The sequence below is a fragment of the Eptesicus fuscus genome, chromosome 6 (assembly GCF_027574615.1).
Source record: "Eptesicus fuscus isolate TK198812 chromosome 6, DD_ASM_mEF_20220401, whole genome shotgun sequence".
NCBI lineage: Eukaryota > Metazoa > Chordata > Mammalia > Chiroptera > Vespertilionidae > Eptesicus > Eptesicus fuscus.
The window spans coordinates 102,722,018-102,743,992 of NC_072478.1; positions in this window are offsets into that span (position 1 = coordinate 102,722,018).

A 21,975-nucleotide genomic window follows, 5' to 3' on the forward strand; every position below is an offset into this window, starting at 1 on the left:
TTTGTATTATTATTTATTAACTAGTGGCCCAGTGCACAAAATTCGTGCATGGGGGAGGGGGTGTCCCTCAGCCTGGCCTGTACCCTCTCCAATCTGGGACCCCTCGGGGGATGTCCAACTGCCGGTTTAGGACCGAGCCCTCTCGCAATCCGGGACCACTGGCTCCTAACTGCTCACCTGCCTGCCTGCCTGATTGCCCCTAATCACTCTGCCTGCTGGCTTGATCACCCCCAAATGCCCTCCTGCCAGCTTGCTCACCCCCACCTGCCCCCCCCACTATCCTGCTCGCCCCCAACTGCCCTCCTCTGCCGGCCTGATCACCCCCAACTGCCCTCCCCTGCCAGCCTGATCGCCCCTAACCGCCTCTGCTTCGGCTCTACCACCATGGCTTTGTCCAGAAGGACGTCCGGAAGGTCTCCTGGTCTAATTAGCATATTACCCTTTTATTAGTATAGATTATTGTATTATTTTTCATGTGAACAACTGTAAGCCTACTTTTGCCCCACCCTGTACATACTTTGTTTTTGTCTGTCTCCCTCACCAAACAGTAAATTCCAGGAAGGTATGCGTCATGACTGTCATGTTCAGCATTGTAGCCCAGCACAGGGCATGGTCCTGTGTGGAGTTAGATGCTCAGTAAACGTTCGCTAAAGGAATGAAAGTGTGAGCAAGTGAGGGAAACATAGTCTGGACTCCTCAGCCAGGCAGTAAAGTAACAGCACTAGAGTTAACACATCTGGCTTCTGCTGCTTCTAGCAATGCAATCTTGGGTCAATAACCTTGTATGACCTTTCTGTGTTTCAGTTTCCCCATGTGTAAAATGGGGATAAGATGACATTTCACTGAAGATGCCAAAGAACACCTATGTGTTTTCAATGCTTACAATAAGTAGTAAACATTCAATAAATGTCAGCACCCATCTTCCCTCTTTAGGGATTTCACAATGCCTACAGTACTGGGCAAATGTTGGATGTTTAGTAAATATTTTTTGATTGCTAGATGGATGAATTTATCAGAGCGGTGGGCACATCTGGGTGTGGGATTTCCATTCCTGGTTGAGAGAAGACTATGAGATGTATAACTGAGTCAAGAATTCAGAGAGGATGAACTGGGGGATGATGAGAAGTTAGAATGAGGAGCTGGTAGTGTCTCTGTGTGTGTGTGTGCATGTATGCATGTGTGTGTATGTGTGTGTGTGCATTTGTGTATGGGTAGGTGTACACAAGGAGAGGGAACTAGTTACTCAAAGTCCATTGACTCTAGTTTAAAAAGTTTATGCTTATAATCCACAGCTACCTGGGAGCCCCTGGAAGTTCTTGAGAAGGAGAAACAATGGAAATTCTTTTGCTATCTGGATGGAGGACGGACTTGAACAGGGAGAAGCTGTGATGGTAATTTTAGTAATTTAGCAAAAAGAGAAATCACTAGCAGGCATTCAACAAACCGTGCTGACATCAAAAACAAGAAGAGGCAAGTCTTGAAGACTCATTGGATCCATAAATCCAGAAATATTTATTCAACGTGGAGCAGAAGAGAGGAAGGGACCGGGTTTTTCTTTTTCCTTTTAAAATTATAAATGTGACTCTTCCATTGTAAGATAATACAGCCCCCACAGGATGGGATTAGGAAATGAAAGGGAAAACAATCATCCATAATTCTGCCACCAGAACACCACCAAGGCTGCATTTCATGACCCCCATATCCACGGCCTTAGGAGGATGAATGAGTCTGCTGTGCTCATGATGGCGATATAGAGGGAAGGTTGAAGAATGTTAAAGAGCACTAAGCCCATGAGCACTAAGAGAGCCGGGGGTGGAGGTGGGAGGGAACGAAGAGTTCAAGGCCAAGGCTGAACTCACTCACTCATTGCTAATCTGATTCAAGCCCCACAAAGGAGACTGAAATAGCAAAAAACACATCTCGGCACTGGGTTGGAAGCTCCCAGTTTCTCTATGCAACTCTGGACATCAACAATGTCCACCTGATCACCAGAAGCCTCCTCCTTCCTCGCCATACAGTGGACATTGTAGTGTTTTGTCTTCTCTGCATCTGCTATTCTTTACTTATTGTATCTGATCTTCCTCTGGAGAACATTCTTCATGGTGTACAATCAACTTCTTTTTGACAAAGGTGTTGGTCAATGGCTGCTTAGCTGGTTCACTCAGCAGATGCCCTTGTCTTTTGCACACTCTCCTGTCAGTATTTGGGCGGCCTGGTTCATCAGCCTGTTGGTCATTAGGTCAACTGGTTAACCAGACTTTGGGAGAGACAGGCAGGTCAACCCTACAATCCAGGGGCTCACGGACAAAAGGATCCCTCAGTCGGTTGGTCTGTTGACCAGCAATGAGCTCATTGGTCTATCAGTTGGGCAGTCAGTCCCTTCACTGATGTATCAACCACTCCACTGGCTTAACCATCACTTGGTTATTTTACCAGTCTGTCAGTCAGTCTCTCCATTAGCTTGTTGGCGGGTTAGCTCTTCAGTCATTCACTAAGTCAGTAAGTCTGTCAGTTGCTAGTGAGCCGGTTGGGCCACACCCCTGATGAGCCCCTCCAGCTGGTGATCTCAGTCCTCACCTGAGCGGGCAGGGCATGGAGGGAGGAGCTCATTTCCTCCCTGCGGAGGTCCTTTGAAGTGCCCAGTCAATCCTTGGAAACTTTAAATCAGAAGTTATTTATGAGGCACCAGAGTGAAAACAGCCCCATCATTCTAAATTACTAGCCGCTAACTTGAGTTCACTCATTTTCTTTAAAAAAAAAAAATTGTTAAAATTCAGAACCATGGTTCCCCTTCTGGCCCCCACTCCCACGCCCTGGGCCAGCCTCCTCCTCCTCCTTTCAGCTGGGAGATTGGTTTTCAGGAGCCTGTGACTTCATCAGCGGCTCCCGATGCCAACCAGAGTTGTCTAGGTCCATGAAGGGATGAGTCACCTCCTGGAGACGAGGCTCATGGGGAGTCAGACAGGTTCCCAGACCCTGGGCCCTGGGCCCTGGGGTCCTGCTCAGGGGCTTGTGACCCCAAGAGTAAGGCAATAGTCCAGCCTGTGGGGCCATTTGCCACTTGGAGGCCCTGTAGACCTGATGGGTCTGCCCACTAGGTTGGGCTTCAGCAGAGGGGATTAAAGAGCTGTTTTCTTCTTTCTTTCTGGGAGGGGCGGTGACATCGGGTGTTTAATATTCAGAGCAGGTTTCCTAATGCCTCCGAGGACAGGCAGCACACTGGGTGCCAGGACACATGGGTTCTGGGCCGGCCCACAGCCAAGAGGAGAGGAAGACGTTGGCTCTTAGCCACCTCCTGCCTCCCCACTGAGCCACTCTCTTTCCAGGTTTCTTATAACCACTTCCCTCCCTCACCTCCACCTCCGGCTCCGACTCTCCTCTCAACTAATCTCCAAGAACGGACCCTGTGCAGGAGATTGAGCTGTCAAGGTCAAGCTCAATAACAGGCATTTACTGAGCGCTTCTTGAGGTCAGGGTCTCCTGTCTCTTTCTGAGGGGCATACTTATTTATTTATGCAACAGATATTTACAGGCATTTGAATACTTGCTGCCTTCGAAGCACTGGGCTGGGTGTGGAGAGACAGTGTTAAGGAAAACAGACGTTGTCCCTGCCTTCATGGTGAGGAGAGTCTACGCAGATTCAGATAATAATCAGATGATGACACAAAGGAGTGTTCCCTCCACTGAGATCGGCGCTTCATGGAAAACATCTGTGGTCTATGGGAGAGACTCTGTGGAGGCCTATCTGGTGGTGGCTCGGGAAGCCAGGGAACTTCCCCAAGTAAATGACGATCCAGGGTAAGAGCTACGAATGCGCAGAGAGGAAATATCCTCTCAGGTAGAGGGAACAGCATGTGACAAGGCCCCGAGGCAAGAGAGAACCTGGAACATCCAGGCACTGACGTGACAGTGAGCAGCTGGGGCCCTGCGGGGAGTATGTGTCCCCCAGCACACAGGGGTGGACAGAGCCGTAATAAACAGAACTGGAATGAACATCCTTGTGCTGCCTTAGAAAACATTCATGGAGCACCCACTTTCTACCAGACGTACCCTACACTTCTCAGTGATATTAGTGAACCGTTTAACGGGCGGGCGTGTCTGGAGTTCCCAACCTTTGTGAACGATTTCAGTGTTTGGATTTTGCCTTTGGGCCCTCCCTAATTCATTGCACCTGGTAGGTGCTTAAGACGCATTGAATGGCGAACGGATGGGCAGATGAAAATAATGAGCCACCTGTGGGGGAAGCTACAGTTGACTCCTACAAACGAGCTAATTCCAACTCTTAATCCGGCGCCTGCTCTCAAGGTTTGTTGGTTTTCAAAGCTTCTGGTATCGCCCCTCTCTGCACTTTCAGCTACGTCTCTAGCCTCCTCAAAAGCCTGGAACTTAGGATGGGTTTTGGGAGGGGGGGAGGGTACATGAAGTGGTGGCCATGGGTCATGGGCCAGCGCCGGGCTCTTCCCTTTTGCCCCTGGACACGAGGAACAGAACTCAGGCGCCTTCAGACAGCGCTCCCGCTGCGCCCCAAGCTGCGGCCACACCTACCTGCTCCCATGCGGCCACCTGCTCCGCGCTCTCCCACCTCCCTGCCTTCCAGCTGCTGTTCTCTGGGCCTGGAATGCCTTCCTCCTGGTCTGGCATCCACTCAAAACCACCTCCTCACAGGTCCCCCCTACCCCCCAAACTTCCTGCCAGGCAGAAGCAATCGACCCAGCATTCTGTGTCCGTGCCTGGTGCGCATGCCTGGTGCAGCTCTTCCCATGGTATGGGTACAGCCGCAGGTCCGCCCACGGCCCAGGCCCACTAGGCAGGGCTCTCTCGTATCCAGGCGTGGCCAGTAGATCCTGCCTCCACGTCCCAGCTCTGGTCAGTTAGTCGTGGCTGCTTGGAGGGCTCTGCCTGAGGCAGTGCTGCCTAATAAACTGTGATGGGAGACCCATGGTTAGAAATGTCCCAGTAGCCACGTTCAGAGAATAAACAGACAGGAGAAGTTACTTTTCACGAACTATTTTATGTAAGCCAGTCTATCCAAACATGACCATTTTAACATCCAATCAATACAAAAGTCACGGAGATGTTTTACGTTATATTTGTAAGTTTTCCTGATCCCGGTGTATGTAGCATCTCCATTCAGAGGCTGTGTCTTCATCGGACATGCTTGATGTTTACTTCGATGTCATAACACTCGTAAATGAAGTAGATCCATATCCCCAAGTCCCAAAGATACGGAAAAGCTTTCCGGTAAGAGCGAGATCAGTTGTTCAATTTAAATTAATTTAAAAATTCCGTTTCTTAGTGGCACTAGCTACACCCGAGGTGCCCCACGGCCACGTGTGGCCAGTGGCGACAGTTCTGGGGGGACGCGGGAGCTGCAGAGGTTTTCCGAGAAGGGGCTGCGGCAGGTTAGCAATGAGGACGTTGGCTCTGGTTTTGGTCGCAGAACAGACCAGAGGGCACAGCCTGGAGTGGGCAGGGGGCAGGGAGCGGGCGTTACAGTGGCCAGCTCAGAGTGAGATGGGGCCGTCAGAGGCTCAGTCATTCACGCTGGCTCCTGCTCTTGGGAGGGGAGTCCCAGGAAGCTGGAAACGGTTCCGTCCCGGGGAAGGGCCCCCTCCAGGGAGGGGCTGGATCGTTGCTGACTTTTTATTGCAATTATCTGGGTTGACCTCACTCTGAGAGGGGAGCTAGAACGCACATGAAGTGGTGGAAAGAACAGGGCCCTGGGGTGAGACGCTCTCCAAGTTCAGCGGAGAGGCCCTGGGACCCTGAGCCAAGTGACCCCGCCTCTCCGTGGCTCGGTTTTCTCGCAGGACCGCTCACTGCCCCGTGCAGAGCTGTGTGCGTGTGTCCGGCGGGCGGTGTGGGTTGCAGGCGATGACCCATGTAAGCCGTCCGGTCACGGTCATGGGCCTGGCACGCGGTCATAGGAGGGGCTCGGGCCATGGCAGTTGACGCTGTTTCTCATCCTCACAGGAACAGCTACGCAAACGCCAGGGCTGAGGTAAGAAAAGGTGCGATACAGACTGGAGCCTCCCCACAGGGTCCCAGAGCGGGAGGGCCCAGACCCGGGTGCCGTTTGAGATGGTGACCCTGGGAGACCTCTCCCGCCAGGTAAGGAGACGGCAGGGGCTAGCCCAGTGGTCGGCAAACTCTTTAGTCCACAGAGCCAAATATCAACAGTACAACAATTGACATTTCTTTTGAGAGCCACATTTTTTAAACTTAAACTTCTTCTAACGCCACTTCTTCAAAACAGACTCGCCCAGGCCGTGGTATTTTGTGGAAGAGCCACACTCAAGGGGCCAAAGAGCCGCCTGTGGCTCGCGAGCCGCAGTTTGCCGACCACGGGGCTAGCAGAATCATTCTGACCGCCCACGCTCAAGCCAGCTTGCCGGGTTGAACCCTGGCTCCACCACGTCCCAGCTGGGCCTCAGTTTCCTTGTCTGTAAAATGGGGGTCATCATAATTCCCCTCACACCGAGCGTGCTGTTGGGGCGGTATTATTTTTATCTCTGTTTACGGGCAGTGTTACAGCCTGGCTCTCACGTGGCCTAGCCAAGTCCCCTTCCCCAGGCAAGCCCGTGGGGACAGCGAGAAGGACAAGGCAGTGGTCAGGGACATGTGGTCAGGGAGCTGCGGGGGGCCCATCTCTGCCTCTGCCAGGCTCCTCACTGCAGGGAGCGAGAAGCCACGGGAGGAGCAGCGGGGACCCCGCCACTGCGCCCCCAGGTGCACCCTGTGCTGCTGGCAGGACCGGGCAAGGTCAGCTGAGCACGTGCCAGAGCTTTACCGACGGCGTCATTGAGGGTGTAGCCAACGCGGGGGCCGCAGCCTGGCTGCCGCCGAACCACCTGGGGAGGTTTTTACGAAGGACAGATTCCCGGGCCCATTCTAGACCCATGGAACCTGGGTGTCCAGGCGTGGGTCGGAACGTGTATATTGTCACGTTCCCCGGGGTGATTGCGATGCACAGCCAGGCTGAGAAACCTCAGGCTCCCGGCTCTGAGATGGGAGCCGTATGACAACCTAGGGCGAGCAGAGCAGACCCGAGGCTGTGATTCAAAAGGAGCCGCTCCCCTCGTCTTCAGGGGTGACACCTGGCGCACACACCCGGCCCCAGGACTGGCTGACGGCGGAGGGTGTGGCAGCGCCCGTCACGGGTGACCCTCAGCCGGGCTGGGGACCCTCAGCCGGGCTGGCGGCCCTTTGCTAGGATGCGGTTATCTTTCCTTTCTAGCGTCGTAACTTCTCTCTCTTCAAGCCCCAACTCAAATCCTGTTCACACACCCTCTTCCACCACATCCCTAGAGGGGAAAGTAAGGAGCAGATAACAGATATCCGATAAGTGTTAGAAGCAGACTGACTGAAAATCCCCCTTTCAGACAGATGCTGGCCGGAGCGTGCGAGGAGACATGGCAGCGGCGTTTACCGAAGCGCCGTTTGTGGCGGCAAAAGGAGAGCAGAAGTGGTTGTCCACCGATGGACGGACAACCTGGTATTTATCTGAGCAGCGAGCCCTGCTTGGCCGTTACACTTCATGCAAGACATCCGTGCGCCTCAATGTGTAATTCTCAAAAAAAAAAAAAAAAAAAAAAAGCAAGTTGCAAAAGGCTATGTATTACACGAGATTATTTAGATAAATTCTAAAGGCACCAAACGACGCCATCCACAGTGTGTGGATTCGCTCCTACGCAGAAAGCGTCTGACACTTGCGTGGCAATGGTTCTCCGCGTCATCTGCAAGTTCGTGATTAAGTCTGGGAGGGCCGGGGCGGGCCCTTGTAAAAAGATCTGAGGCCAACATGGCAAATGTCAGCGTTTATTAAATCTCAGTGGTACATCAATGGCCGTCTCATTATTTCCTATCCTTTTAAGTACGTCTGAACGCTTTTACAATAAAAAGAACGCAAGCTGGCATCAGTGAAATCAGAGGGGTTTGAGTCATGCAGCCTGGAAAGGGAAGGACCGGGGTGAATCCAGGGAGATTTGGGATTCGGCATGGGTACGTGTTGAAAACTTGTCGGGGGGCGGGGGGTGGGGTGCGGGGGCGGGGAAGAATGACGTCGAGTGGTATCCTGAAACGAAAGTCTCTGTCTTTTGATAGAGGCAGTTAGCCCGGTTACAGTTACTCCGTCGCTGAGAGACTTGGTCTTACTCCCGTCGTTAAAAATGTTTCCCGGTTGTTTGAGGCCCAACGCGCTGATAAATGGGCCGGTTCCACAAACACAGGCTCGAGCCACCGCCCGTGCACACGAGCTGCTGACGGAAGATGTGGGGTCAGCGAGCGACCCCCGTTTGGATAATAAGGGCCGTGCTAGTGCCAATCCTTTGAACCAGGATACTCTGAAACTGACGTGGAATCTATTTATTTATTTATTTATTTATTTATTTATTTTTGGGGGGAATACTCCATTTTTTAATGTGTATAACCCCATTTTAATAACCCTGCTGACATCTCAGACATCTCCAGCACCACAGCAAGTCCCCTCGTACCGCCTCCAGGTCCATGCCTCCCTTGACGTGGGATTTAAAATGAGCCGTCTTCATCCCCAAACGGATGTTGTCTCAACACTTGGGACCCCACCAGACATACTGCTAACGGGACATTTCACCTGGAGAGGCAGGGAGTGCGACGGCAAGAACATGGATCTCGAGTCAGACACAAAACAAAGCCCTATATGTTTGCCCCAGCGGGACACCTGCTCCTTCTGCATGAGCCTCCCCTCAGCCCCAGCCAGAGGGCAGGTCGAGAGTCGGACAGCCCTGGACAAGTCATTCCATCCCTTGAACTTCGGCCCCTCATCTTTTTTTTTTTTTTTTTAAATATGTTTTTATTGCTTTCTGAGAGGGAGGGAGAGGGAGAGAGAGATAGAAACATCAACCTTGAGAGAGAATCATTGACTGGCTGCTTCCTGCACGTCCCACACTGGGGATCGAGCCTGTAACCTGGCCTCCTGGTTCATAGGTTGACGCTCAGCCACTGAGCAACACCAGCGGGGCTCAGCCCCTCATCTTATTTTTTGTTTTGTTTATTTTTTACTTTATTTTTTAAATTCTCACCTGAGGATATTTTTTCCATTGATATTTTAGAGGTCAGGGAAGGGAGAGGGAGAGACAGAGAGAAACACCCACGTGAGAGAGACACATCGATGGGTTGCCACCCGCATGAACCCGACCAGGGCCAGGAGCCTGAAACCGAGGTACGTGCCCTTGACTGGAATCAAACCCGGGACCCTTCAGTCCACAGGCCGACGCTCTGTCCACCGAGCCTACCTGGCCAGGGCCGGCCCCTCATCTTAAAGCCAGGATGCTCATATCCGCCAATCGCACTGCTGCTGGCAGGTGGAGCGAGAAAACGAACAGAACCCCCGCCCGGTCGTGGGCCCTTGGTAGATTTTGTTTTCTCTCTCCCACGCTTCGGGGACTGACACGCACACCGTTTCATCCCATCGTCCCAGGATGGCTGGCCGGCGGTGAATCCCAGAGAAGGCTGGTGCTGGCCCCGGAGCCGGGTCAGCAGGGCTGTTCCTGCCCGTGGTTCCTGACCATCCAAGGAGGCTGGCTCTCTCAGGGACGGCAGGGGGTTTGTGCTCAGAGGAAGGCAGGACCCCTCCTCCGCCGCCAGCCCCCAGCCGGGGAGTGTGGAGTGGCCCTCCCGCGGCTGCCAGCTCTCCCGCGCCTGCCCGCGCCGAGGGAGGGGCCCCGCGTGCGGACGCCGGGCTGGGCCGGCTCCACGCTCCATGTGCCCTGGCCCCATATACCATTTGTCGAGCAGCAGAACAGAATTTCCTCATAAATAAACAAGATCTTGGGTTTCACGTTGGGGAGGCGATGACAGAAGAGGGCCTGGGGCCCTCGCCGTTATCTGCACCCGGGCCTGCCAACTCCTCGCCGCCTGGAAGAGCCTCGGAGAGAGGAAGGCGGGCCTGGCCAAGAGCACATTTTTGGGTGGTAGAGTCACTGCTTGGCGGCTGGCCGCAGCTCCTCTCATTTCCCTCGACGTCGTCCCTCACACTGGCCACCGGGGACTCTGGGCTCGGCAACCACCAGAGCCCCTGCCCGGCCGAGTGTGAGCACCTGAACTCCGTTAGGAGGGAGGCGGGGCGGAGGGGCGGCCAGAGCCCGGGAGCCATCAGGCCTGGAGGAGAGGGGTCGAGCCGTTTCTAGTCTAGGTCCCTTGTCCTGTCCCGAGGGAATTCTCACCCCGACCCTACTGGGCCAGAAATGGGCGTGTCCTGGGCAAGCCGGGTGCCGCCGGCTGAAGGGGAGACTGAGGACGGTCCCATCCGGTTTTAGGGGCAGTGCGTTCTGTGCCCAGGTCCGAGGAAGGTCAGATCACAGGCTGAAACCACCTCCCAGCCCTGGGAGAGGGGGGGAAATGGAACACTACACAGCAATCAACAAGGAGGGGCTAGGCTACATGGGCGATCATGCCCACATACTACTGACCCAAAGAAACGAGACACAAAAGAATTTATACTGTGTGAGCCCATCCATAGAAAGTTCCAAAACAGACCAAAGCAACCGATGACCATCCATGTTAGAATGGTCCTTACCGCTCGGAGGGGGACTGACTTAGAAGGGGCACAGGGAGCCGTCTGGGTGCTGGCAATGGCCTTTCTGCTGACCTGGGTGGGGTTACGGGGTGTCTACACCAGGGAAAGACCCCGAGCCCGACTCCTGTCTGTACTGCTTTTCTGCTTGGCCTCCTGTGGGTTACACCTCAATGAAAAGTGTTTCTTAAAAGGATGCTGAAAAGGACGAAAGCAAATCAGATCATTTCCTTCCGTGATTGGTATGTTACACAGACCTCCCACGGCTTGGAAGATGAAACCCAAGCTTCTCCCCCTAACCTACAGCCCCCCACCCCGACCGGTCCCTCCCCCCGCTCAACTAATTCCACCTGCCCAGAGAGGCCTTCCCTGACCTCTTACTTAAAATAGCCTCACCTGCCTGGCCAGTGCGGCTCCGTTGGTTGGGCGTCATCCCGTGCACCAAAAGGTTGCTGGTTCGATTCACGGTCAGGTACATGCCCGGGTCTCGGGCTCCATCCCCGATGCGGGGCGTGCAGGAGGCAGCCGATGGATGTCCCGCTCTCACATCGATGTGTCTCTTTCTCCCTTCCTGTCTCTCTCAAAATCAATAAAAACATTAAGAAATAAAATAGCCTCCCCCAATCCCTGACGACACTGCCTTGTTTCATCTCAGTCTCGGGGGATCTTGTTTATATACTTATCTGTGTGGCTCCGGCCCTCCTCCCCGGGGACGGGAGCCCCGCCAGGTGCTCAGAGCTTTCCTGTCCACCCCTGAGCGCCCACCGCCTGCATGAGGTGGTGCAGCAGTTTCCCTACCCGGCACCCAGTCCTCCTCCCCATGTAACGTGGGTCCCACCCCTTCCGGATTCTCAGTCTGTGTGGTCTGGGGAGAGTGTCTGGAGAAGACGTTGAGTCTTTCCAGCTGTACTTGACCCTGAGTGGACGTGGGGCTGGGGCTGCCGCTGCCGCCAGCGCGGCTGCACGGTGGAGGAGGTGAGCACTGGGAGATGCCGCGGGACTCGGTCTCGGGAACATCCCCGGAGGCCTGGACCAAAGTGTATCTGAAGCCAGACCCACACCCGGACTTGCCCGTCACACGAATCATTACATCCCCATTTTCTTCACGTAGTTTGGATTTTTTTTTTTGCAACAGGATGAATATTCCGTGCGAAGCCCAGCTCCTAGAGGAAACTGAGGACTACCCCACCCTGTCTCAAGGGGCAGTCTGCACTGTGTCCACTCGTGATGAAGATCAGGTCACAGACAGAAAACAACACGCCTTCCCAACAGTGGGAGAGCACCTCGCGGCCCCAAATAGTCACGACTAAATAAATAACTGCGTGGGTGGGCGGGCGGATGGACTGGAGGGATGATGGGCAGGTGGAGGGTACGTGGGTGGATGGGTACGTGGGTGGATGGATGGATGGATGTCTGGGCTTTGGGAGAAAGGTGCGCACCATCACAGGGCAATGGAAGGAGAAAAGAACCAGCTGGGAGAGGTCACTGGGTCTGGAGGGCGGCACAGAGGAGGTGGGCTTGAGAGGGTCAGGACGGGGCCGAGGACGAGCATTTCTTGGTGCTTTCACACATTTAAAACCCGTCCAACCCCAGGAGGTCGGTATGATGGCCTGCACGCTGAAGATGAGCAAACTGAGGCCCAGCAAGGTGTAATGGCCAGAGGGGGCGGGCAGGATGGACACGCAGGTCTGCCTGGTGCCAGGCTCCCCCCGGGACCTGCAGGCCCGCGGCCCGGCACCCTCTGTGTGCAGCGTCAGAAGCGAACTGGGAGGACACCAGGCTCCAAGTCCCATGCTGGCGATGTGCAGGCCTCCTGGGAGGCCCAGGCCGGATCCTCCCCACCCCTCGGAAACTCCTGTCAGCGTCCTGACAGCTGTATTCCACTGGCCGGCCACAGCTGCCACTGAGGCCCTTGTTCCCCGGGCTGAATGTTCCACCACTTTTTCCTGGCACCCCAGGCCCGCCGGCCGCTCAGGAAAGCTACTGTACTTGTGAGAAAGTGAGGTCACTGCATGTTTCCATTTACTCGGAGAAGGAAAACAAAAACAAATATTCTCGCTACTGAATGTGCTTTTTATTCGGCAGAAGCCATCCCCAGAGGCTTAATTTATGGTTCACCCAGTGTCCCTGGCGTATTCGTCAGGGGACATCGTGGGGAAGCCTGGAGGAGCCCGTGGCCCTGGCTGCGCCCTGGCAGGGACTCCAGGTCCCACAGCGGGGTGGGGGGAGAGGGGGATGCGGGGTCGGGGGCGCATCCAAGATCACGGAGAGTGGGCTTGAGGCTTGGGAGCAAATACAGGACAGTGAGAGGAATGGCTGCTTGCATTTCTGCTCTGCACTTGCTGTTCTGCGGCCTGGAATATCTCTGTTTTTAAGTCTGGCCAACTCCTACTCACTCTGCAAAGCCCAGCTCCAGCCTTCCTCAAATGCTCCAGGCAAAATTGGCCTTTACCCCCTTGGAATTCGCTGAGCCCTGTGCCCATCCGTCTGTCTGGACAGGGAGCCCCTGGAGTCAGGGACCATGACCATACATCTCGGAGAGCAGGCCCGGGCCTGAAAGGAAGTGGGCTTCGGCGGGAGGCTGGCGTCCCTAGGCCCCGGACGGTGGACGGAGGAGCAGCCTGTCGCAGTGGGACGGGGCCCGGGTGCCTGCGGGAGGCTTGCTGTTCCCGTGGGATAGAAGGCCCGGCTCACACAGGAGGGGCAGCTAAGAACCACCACCCGGAGGCTCCTCCTCTCACTCCCAGCTGCTCTCATGTCACAGAGGTGGACGGGAGGCCCAGCAGGGGGCTGCCTTGTTAAGCTCATTCTTACCCAGTGCCCCAGGCACACCCCCACCATCCTCAGATGTACCCCAAACCACTCTGGGGCCCCCCCCTCTGTCCCCTCCCTCCCCTCTCCTGGGACCAGGAGGGCTAGTCTGCTAGATGGCACTGTCTGGATGCCACTCCCTCCTCCCGCTGAGCCTCCGTTTTCTCATCGATGAGACCAAGGATGCTGCGGCTGCCTCACTGGGTCAGAAAGGAGGCTCCCGATGCAAAGTGCCTGGCACGGTGCCTGGAACAGAGTGAGCGCTCGGTTCCTTCCTTCCTTTCCTCCTTCCTTCCTTCCTTCCTTCCTTCCTTCCTTCCTTCCTTCCTTCCTTCCTTCCTTCCTTCCTTCCTTCCTTCTTTCCACAAACTCTGGTCTTTCCTCCAATGACTGTGCAGTCCACCGTCCGGCCCCGCCGACCCCCACCCCAAGCATAGATCTGCCCAACCCTGGAGGCGTGGTGGCCACGGACCAGACCCGGTCTCCAGCGTGTGTGCCCACAGCAGCCTCGTGACCCTCGTGATGTATGGCATGGGTCAGGTGGGTGTCAGTTGGCTGCCCGCCCCTCGCCCCTGCCCCTCTAACTCTAGACAAGAAGGTCTGGGAAACTTGACTTCATTTCTTTTCATACATGAGAGACAGAGAGAGAAAGTGAGAGAGAGAGTGAGAGGGGGGAGGGGTCAGGAGAGGGGGGGAGCGAGGGGAACAGGGAGGGACGTTGGGGTCCTCGCGGTCATCTTGTCTCCTCATCACCCAGGCCTGGCTCTGGGCCCGATGACCAGGGAGAGTTGCAGCTTCGGCGCCGACAGGCTCAGGCCACGTCTGGGGGCCCGGCCAGCAGCTTCAGAAGCCACGCGGGCCACTCGCAGTGGACGCAGGCCCCTCGTCCTCCTCCTCTTCCTCCCGCAGGTCTCCCTCTGGAGCCTGGGAAACGTCACCTATCAATGACTCTCCTTCACAGAGAGTGCGTTTTTCTTTAGGAATCACGCGGGGTCCACCTCCAGCCTCAGTGTGTGTAAGACAACAACAAATCAGGAGACATTTGACTTGACCCAAGCAGGGAAAATTCCATCCATCACAAGAGGAAAATGCTGGAGCAGCAGGGAGAGGCTCAGAGCTGGTGGTAGCCCGAAGGGGGTGGGGGGTGGGGGGTGGGGGGCCCAGCCGGGGCTTCCCCAAGCTCCGGGGTGGGTGGGAGACACCCCCAGGCTCCAGAGACATCAGGTCCGGAGGTCACCCTAATTCTCTGGCCTCTCGATCAGCACTCCTCTGGGCCCTGAAGGTCACCTGATAAAGTGGCCCTTCCCACCTTGCTCGCTCTGCTCCTCCACACAGAATCCTACAGCGCCCAATCCAGTCGGCTCTGTACGCCTCCGTCTTCGCACATGCTGTTCCCTCAGCCGCCTCAAACAACATCCTTCCTTCCAAAACCTGACTCAGGGGCACGCCCACGGCCATGATTCCCAGGCCCTCAGGCAGAGATGACAGTGCCTTCCAGGGTGCCCTCCCTCTCTGACGTCAGTGAAGCCAATCCCTGTGTTTCTGTCCCCCCACCAGGCAGACTGTTCCACGCAGGCCTGGCCAGGCGCTCACAGGTCCCTGTATAGGGATACTCCACCGGGGCCAGACTCTTGCCTGTGTGTTCCTGGCTTTATCCCAGCACTTAGCACACAGATGGTGCTCAGTGAATAATTCCTGCACAGGGCTTGGCAGATGCTCCGTGGTCTCTGGTCTGACAGAGGCCCCACTCAGGCCTGACGTGTGTTAGGGCTAATGAACACAAGATGGGATTCTGAGCGGGCAGTGGGTGTCGGGATGTGGGGTTTTGGTTCCTTTTGTTGGTGGAACCTTTGGCCCCGACTGCCTGCTGCTGCCCAGAAAACCAGCTGATCTGGTCACATTCAGCTTTATCTCATTCATTTTATAATATACTAGCGGCCCGGTGCACAAAATTCGTGCATTGGGGGAGGGGGGGGGTCCCCCTCAGCCCAGCCTGCACCCTCTCCAATCCAGGACCCCTCGGGGGATGTCTGACTGTTGGTTTAGGCCCGATCATGGGGATCGGGCCTAAACCAGCAGTTGGACATCTCTCTCACAATCCGGGACCACTGGCTCCTAACTGCTCACCTGCCTGCCTGCCTGATTGTCCCTAACTGCCCCCCCTGCTGGCCTGGTCACCCCCAACTGCCCCCCCCCTTGCTGGCCTAGTCACCTCCAACTGCCCTCCCCCCCCCCTCACCAGCCTGGTCGCCCCTCACTGCCTCCCCCTGTGGGCCTGGTCGCCCCACGCAGCCTGCTGCTTGGTCATTTGGTTGCAATGGTCACTTAGGCATATATATATATATATATATATATATATATATTCCCAGAAATTCCAGACTCACCTTTTATCTTACAATCTATGCATCTAAACTTCATCCACGTTGCTGTATGCAGCTGCAGTTTATTCATTTTAACTGTTGTGAAATCATCATCTGTGTATATACCACAGTTGATTTACCCATCCTCCTGTTGGTGGGCATTTAGGGTTCTTCTAATGAGTTCCTGTTGTGTCTACACCCAGGTTGGGAGTTATTGGGTTTTAAGATATGCAAAGTTCAATTTATATGCTAGAGCCAAATGGATTTCCAAAGTGATCGTACCAATTCTTATTCTTCATCAGCAGTATCTGTTGCCCAACCTATCTGCAAAATCTGGCATTGTCAAATTCCTTAATTTTTGCCTATTTAACAGTAGCATTAATTTGCATTTTCCTGTTACTACGAGACTGAACATCTCTCCATATTTTTAATGGCCACATGTATTTTCTTTGAAATCCTTTTCCTGTCTTATGTCCATTTTTCTAATGATTTGTTTTCTTATTGATTTGTAAACTTTTTTTTGCATTTTTGGTATACTAATAGTTTCTCAGTTATATATGTTGCAATAACTTGTACTTCAGGACCTATCTTAACTTATTTTCTAAATGTCTTTTGATTTATAGAAGCGCTTGAGTTTAACATAGTCCAATTGATCAATCTTCTCTTTTGTGATTGGTTAGGGTTTTTGAAGTTTTGTTTTAAAATATTCATCGACATTTTAAAAATGAAAGTCTTAAAGTTCTGCTTCCACTTTAACTCCTTAATCTAATTGGAATTGATTTTTGTATACGGTGTGAGGTAGGGATCTGGTTTCGGTTCTATCATATGGATAACCAATCTTCCAGTTTCATTTATGGAATAGGCCTCTCTTTCCCCACCAATCTGCCATAAGATCTACTACACAGTAAAATTCCATCATTGGATTTTCAGCAGAGATCATGCTATCTACAAATACAGACAGTTTTACTCCAGCCTTTCTTTTGTATGCCTTTTATTTATTTTTTGATAAGGCTATCCAAAACAATATTAAATAGAGAGGTGAGAGCAGACAGCTTGCCTTGTTCTAGATCTTATGGAACAAGCATTCCATTTTTTTGCTAATAAGTATGAAGTTAGCTACAGGTTTTTTATAGATGCCCTTTATCAGTTTGAGCAAATTTTCTTCTATTCTTAGTTTGCTGAGTTTTTATTTTTATTTTTATGAATGAGTATGAATTTTGCCAAGTGCTTTTTCTGCATTGATTGCTATGATCCTATTTTCTTTTTTATTTATTGTTATAAAATGTATTTTTATTGATTTCAGAGAGGAAAAGAGAGGGAGAGTTAAAACATCAATGATGAGAGAGAATCATTGATCGGCTGTCTCCTGCTAGGGATCGAGCCTGCAACCGGGGCATGTGCCCTTCACCGGAATCAAACCCGGGACCCTTCAGTCCACAGGCCGCCGCTCTACCCACTGAGCCAAACCAGCTAGGGCCTATTTTCTTTTTTAAAATTAGACTTTACTTTTTTTGTAGCAGTTTAAGGTTCACAGCAAAAGTGAGGGGAAGATACAGAAATCTACCATGTACCCCTTGCCCCCACACAGGCACAGCCTCCGCATTATCAACATCCCCACTGAGAACGGGTCACTTGTTACAGTTGGTGAACCTCACTGACACAGCACCCAAAGGCCACAGTTCACATAGAGCTCACTCTTGTACATTCTGTGGGTTTGGACAAATATATAATGACACATACCCATCATTATAGTATCCTACAGAGTCTTTTCTCTGCCCTAAACATCCTATGCATTCCTACCCCTCTCCCCAGCCCCTGGTGACCACCGGTTAATTAACCGCCTCCATAGTGTTCCTTCTCCAGAATGTCTTAGAGTTGGAATCGTACGGTATGTGCAGCCTTTTCAGATGTCAAGATAGGTAGGGATTTTCCAGTTACCTTTCTGTCGTTGATTTGCAGGTAATTTTTTTTGTGTGTGTGTGATCAGGGGACATCATTTGTTTTTTAAATTTATTCTTATTTTTGCTTTGGAACTAATTATAGTCTTATAGGAAAGTTGAAAAATTTGACTGGAGATATTCTATATATCCAGCTTCCCCTGACATCAACATTTGACAAAACTATGGTACAATCACCAGAACCAGAAAATTAATATTAGCCTAATACTCTTAAGTAAAGACCATATTCTTACTTTACCAGATTTCCCATTAATTTCAATTTCTATTCCAGAATAACACCCTGGGTTTCCGCACTACACTTACATGATTTCTTCTTCGTTCCTTGTAATTCCTCAATCTTCCCTTTTGTTCCATGACCTTTACACTTCCAAAGAGCACTGATGTGATTTTTTTTTGGGGGGGGGGGTCAAATACATTAATGTGTTATATCTTCATTTTAAGACTGAAACTTTCAGTGTCAAAATGTGTCGGTCTTTGTCACGTTTCATGTTTTTGGGCTTGAATTCTACTTTGCCTCCGATCCATCTCACTTCCTCTGATTTTGTTTGCCCCGCTTGCCAGGTGTACGTTTGTCGGTCTCTGTCTTTAGCTTTTCCGAATCCCTTTGTTTTGTGTGTGTCTCTTCTACACAACACACAGCTGGGTTTGTTTTGTGAGCCAAATTTTAAATCTTTTTCGTTCAGAAGGTCATTTAAACTCATTCACATTTATTGTTACAACTGACAGGTTTGATCTCAGGTCTATGGCAACCCTTTTTAATGATGCAGATTTTGTTATGTTCACTGTATTTCTTAGAGGACACTCTTTATGTGTTTAAATCCACTTGCGTTTTTAAGACTTCTTGCATGGCTCAGCAGGTAGCTTATGACGCTGTGAAAATGAAATAATGATAACAACAATAATGAATGAATAGTTGCCTTTACTGCATCTGATTCTGGAAAGTAGCTGAGGTAGAGTAGTACTCATAAGTAATAGAAATAAGTTTCCTGAGCTAACTGTCAGGACCAGAAAAAGGACCATTCAAACAGAGGCGGGCGTGGGAGAAAGAGAATGTTATTTCTTCTAGTTCCCACAATGACGACAGGTTAGCTGTAAACTTGACCCTGAGCTTCCTGGCAGCTAGAGCAAAAAGAAAACCACAAACACCTATAGAATTCTCCTTGGTCCCCAAAGAAAAGCACCCTCTCTTTTTCAGGGGAATCAAAACTCTCCCCGGCACAGAGTTCTTATGAAAATTTGTCACCTGGGGCAGGTGACAAACCTGCTGAGCAATAGAAGCAGATGATCTCTTTAAGCCACATCCCTTCAGTCCACCGGACGAATGGTTCCATAGGCTGGCCTCTGGCAAAGCCTGGGCAGGTGGCAGGGCACCCACGTTCAGTGACACAGGGAAACAATGGCAGCTGGCTCCATTTCAATGGGGGAGCTCTGCTATCTTGTGCCAATCACTCCCCCGTCTGAGCCTCAGCTTTCTCATCTGAAATAAGGGATGCGTGATATTCATTCTGAATCGTATGGGCCCTTAACGGAGAACCAAAGAGAGGTGATTGTTGCCTCTCTACGTCAGCCCTGAGACGGTGATCCGAGGATGAGCAGCTGGAGGCACATTCTCTCCCAATTTTGTCCAGGAGATGGGCAAACTTTTGATGAATCCACGGGAGACGTGCCTTCTGCTGGCTAATTGACTGGAACTCTGAAGACGAGGTTTGATTTCCCAGGACGGGGCGGCGAGGGAGGTCTCCCATGGACGTGGAGAAGAAAGGGTAATTATGTTTCAGCTTCTTGGAGAGCGAATTTAGCTGCTGTGGGCCCGCTCACCTGGGGTCTGAGAGCCCTGTCAGCTCCAAGACCAACTGGCATTTTCCCAGGGGCCAGGGTATCTTTAGCAAGCGCTCCCGGGAAACCGTCACGCACACCCTGCCTGGCCACGAAGGACCTCAGGAGGAAGAGAGAGACACGGGGCAGCGTCGTGTCTGTCTGCCAATGCCCGCTTCACCCAACCCGGGCTGGCAGAGAGCTGGAAGGTCCATGGTGCCGTCTCCCTGGCCGGAGCCCAGGTGGAGATTTGGGCAACAGAGGGTAGCGGACATGCAGAAGAACACACATCCACTGAGTGGTCACCACGCACCGTTTCCATCGCGGACGTTACTTCTTCTGGTTCCACACAGCCAGCGGGGGTCGGAGTGCGTGCAGACAGGACACTGCGTTTTAGAGAAGCACCGTGAGTTGCTCAGAGCCACAGAGCCAGCAAGCGATGGGGCTCAGATTTGAACCCAACGTAGACATGCCAAGAATCTGTGCTCTTTTGTGGCGAGAGGACCAGGAGGTGGAGAAAGAGGAACAGGACACGTTGACGGACAAGGAAGAGGGGGAGAAAGAGGCTGGGCCGGAAGAGAGGAGAGGGAAATGCAGCTGGTGGAGGGGAAGACAGAGAGAGACGTGGAGACGAGAGGGCAGAGCGGAGTTAGGGTGTATATCAGTTTCCTGTTGCTGCCATAACAAATCGCCACAAACTTAGCGGAATAAAGTAAAAACAATTTCAATTCCCTACAGTGACGGAGGTCAGAAGCCTGAAATGAGCTTTATGGAGCTAAAAATCAGGTGCTGGCAGGGCTGGTTTCTTCTGGGGGCTCCAGACTTGCCCGGCTTTGAGAGGTGCCTGCATTCTTTGGCTTGTGGTCACCTCTTGCATTTTGAAAGCCCTGGTCTCTGCGTCCAGGCCCACGTGGCCTCCCCTCTGGCCCTCCTGCCTCCATCTCAAAAGGACCCCTGGGATCACATCAGGCCCACGCAGACACTCCGGGGTAATCCACCCATCTGTACTCCTTTCACTGAATCGCATCTGCGAAGACTCTTGCCGGACAAGGTGACATGCACAGATTCTGGGGATTGCAATGTGGACACATGTGGGGGTCATTATTCAGCCTCCCACAGATATGAAGGAAGAAGAAACTATGGAGAGGAAGGGAGATTTGAGGGTGGGGGTCAATGGAGAAGAGAAAAGTGGGGGTGGGGGGGGGACCTTGAGCAGGTCCTTCCCCGCTTGGGCCTCGGTTTCCCGCCCTGTAAAACGGGGGGAATGCCGCATGGACTTCTGGGCTGTGAGGGTTCTGCAGCATTGCACGCCCAGGTGCTCGGCCCAGCTGCCACCATCGCCCACGTTCTCTCCCTGCGTCTCTGTCGGACCACCTCCTGCCTTTCAGGTCTCTTCCCCTAGAGACCCCACTTTCTTGCTTCCCACTGGAAGGGCCCCTCCCCCTTGTAACCTCCCCCCACCCCCGGCCCCCAGACTTGGACTAATGCATTGCAGCTTGAGCCTGCGGACCGCCTGCTGGCTCCTTTCCCTGCTCGTTCCCCGCCCAGCCCGACCCGTCACTTCCAATCACTCCAATACAAAACATTTTCCCAGATCCATGTCGGCTGCCCAGTGGCCTTGCCTGGCTCTTGAACGTCAGCACCTGGCCATGCATTCAGACCTGCAGGGCGGAGGTGTGTGAACTCCAAGGTCAACAGCTCACCATCCCCTCTCACTCCAGGGCTTGAAGAACACCAACCTGTGCACGGCACCCTCCCCCGGCCGCCAGGGTCCCCACTCCTCCTCGCTCCCCATCTCCAGAGAAAGCCACGTGGACTATAGCCACCCAGAGTCCCTCAGGCATCACAGTTTCCTTATGGCGAGGGGACCACCATTTCTTGGGCAGCTCTGTGAAATCAGGTCCTTTGGGAATATTGGCTCAGCTCCTCCCCGTAACACCCCCGGGAAGTGCAATGGCTGAGGCACCGAGCAGGCGTCCTTCCTCACTTGATCTCGCTCTGGATCTATCTACCCACCCCCTATCCCAGTCACTGCGCACCTGCCATGGATGGTGTATGGGGTGGGGGACACGAGCCTGGACCCCTGATACCTGTGAGTGGGACCTTGTTTGGAAATAGAGTCTTTGCAGATATAATCAAGATAAGATGAGGGCACACCCTAGTCCCATGCCTGTTGTCCTTATGAGAAGAGGGAAATAGCCCGGCCTGTGTGGCTCAGTGGTTGAGCATCAACCTATGAACCAGGAGGTCACGGTTCGATTCCAGGTCAGGGCACACGCCCCAGTTGTGGGCTCAATCGCCGGTAGGGGGCGTGCAGGGGGCAGCTGATCAAGGATTCTCTGTCATCATTGATGCTTCTGTCTCTCTCTCTCTCCTTTCCTCTCTGAAATCAATAAAAAAAATATTTTAAAAAAGAAGGCACACACAGCGGGAAGGAAGCCATGTGAGGCAGTGCAGACATTGGAATGATGTATCCATA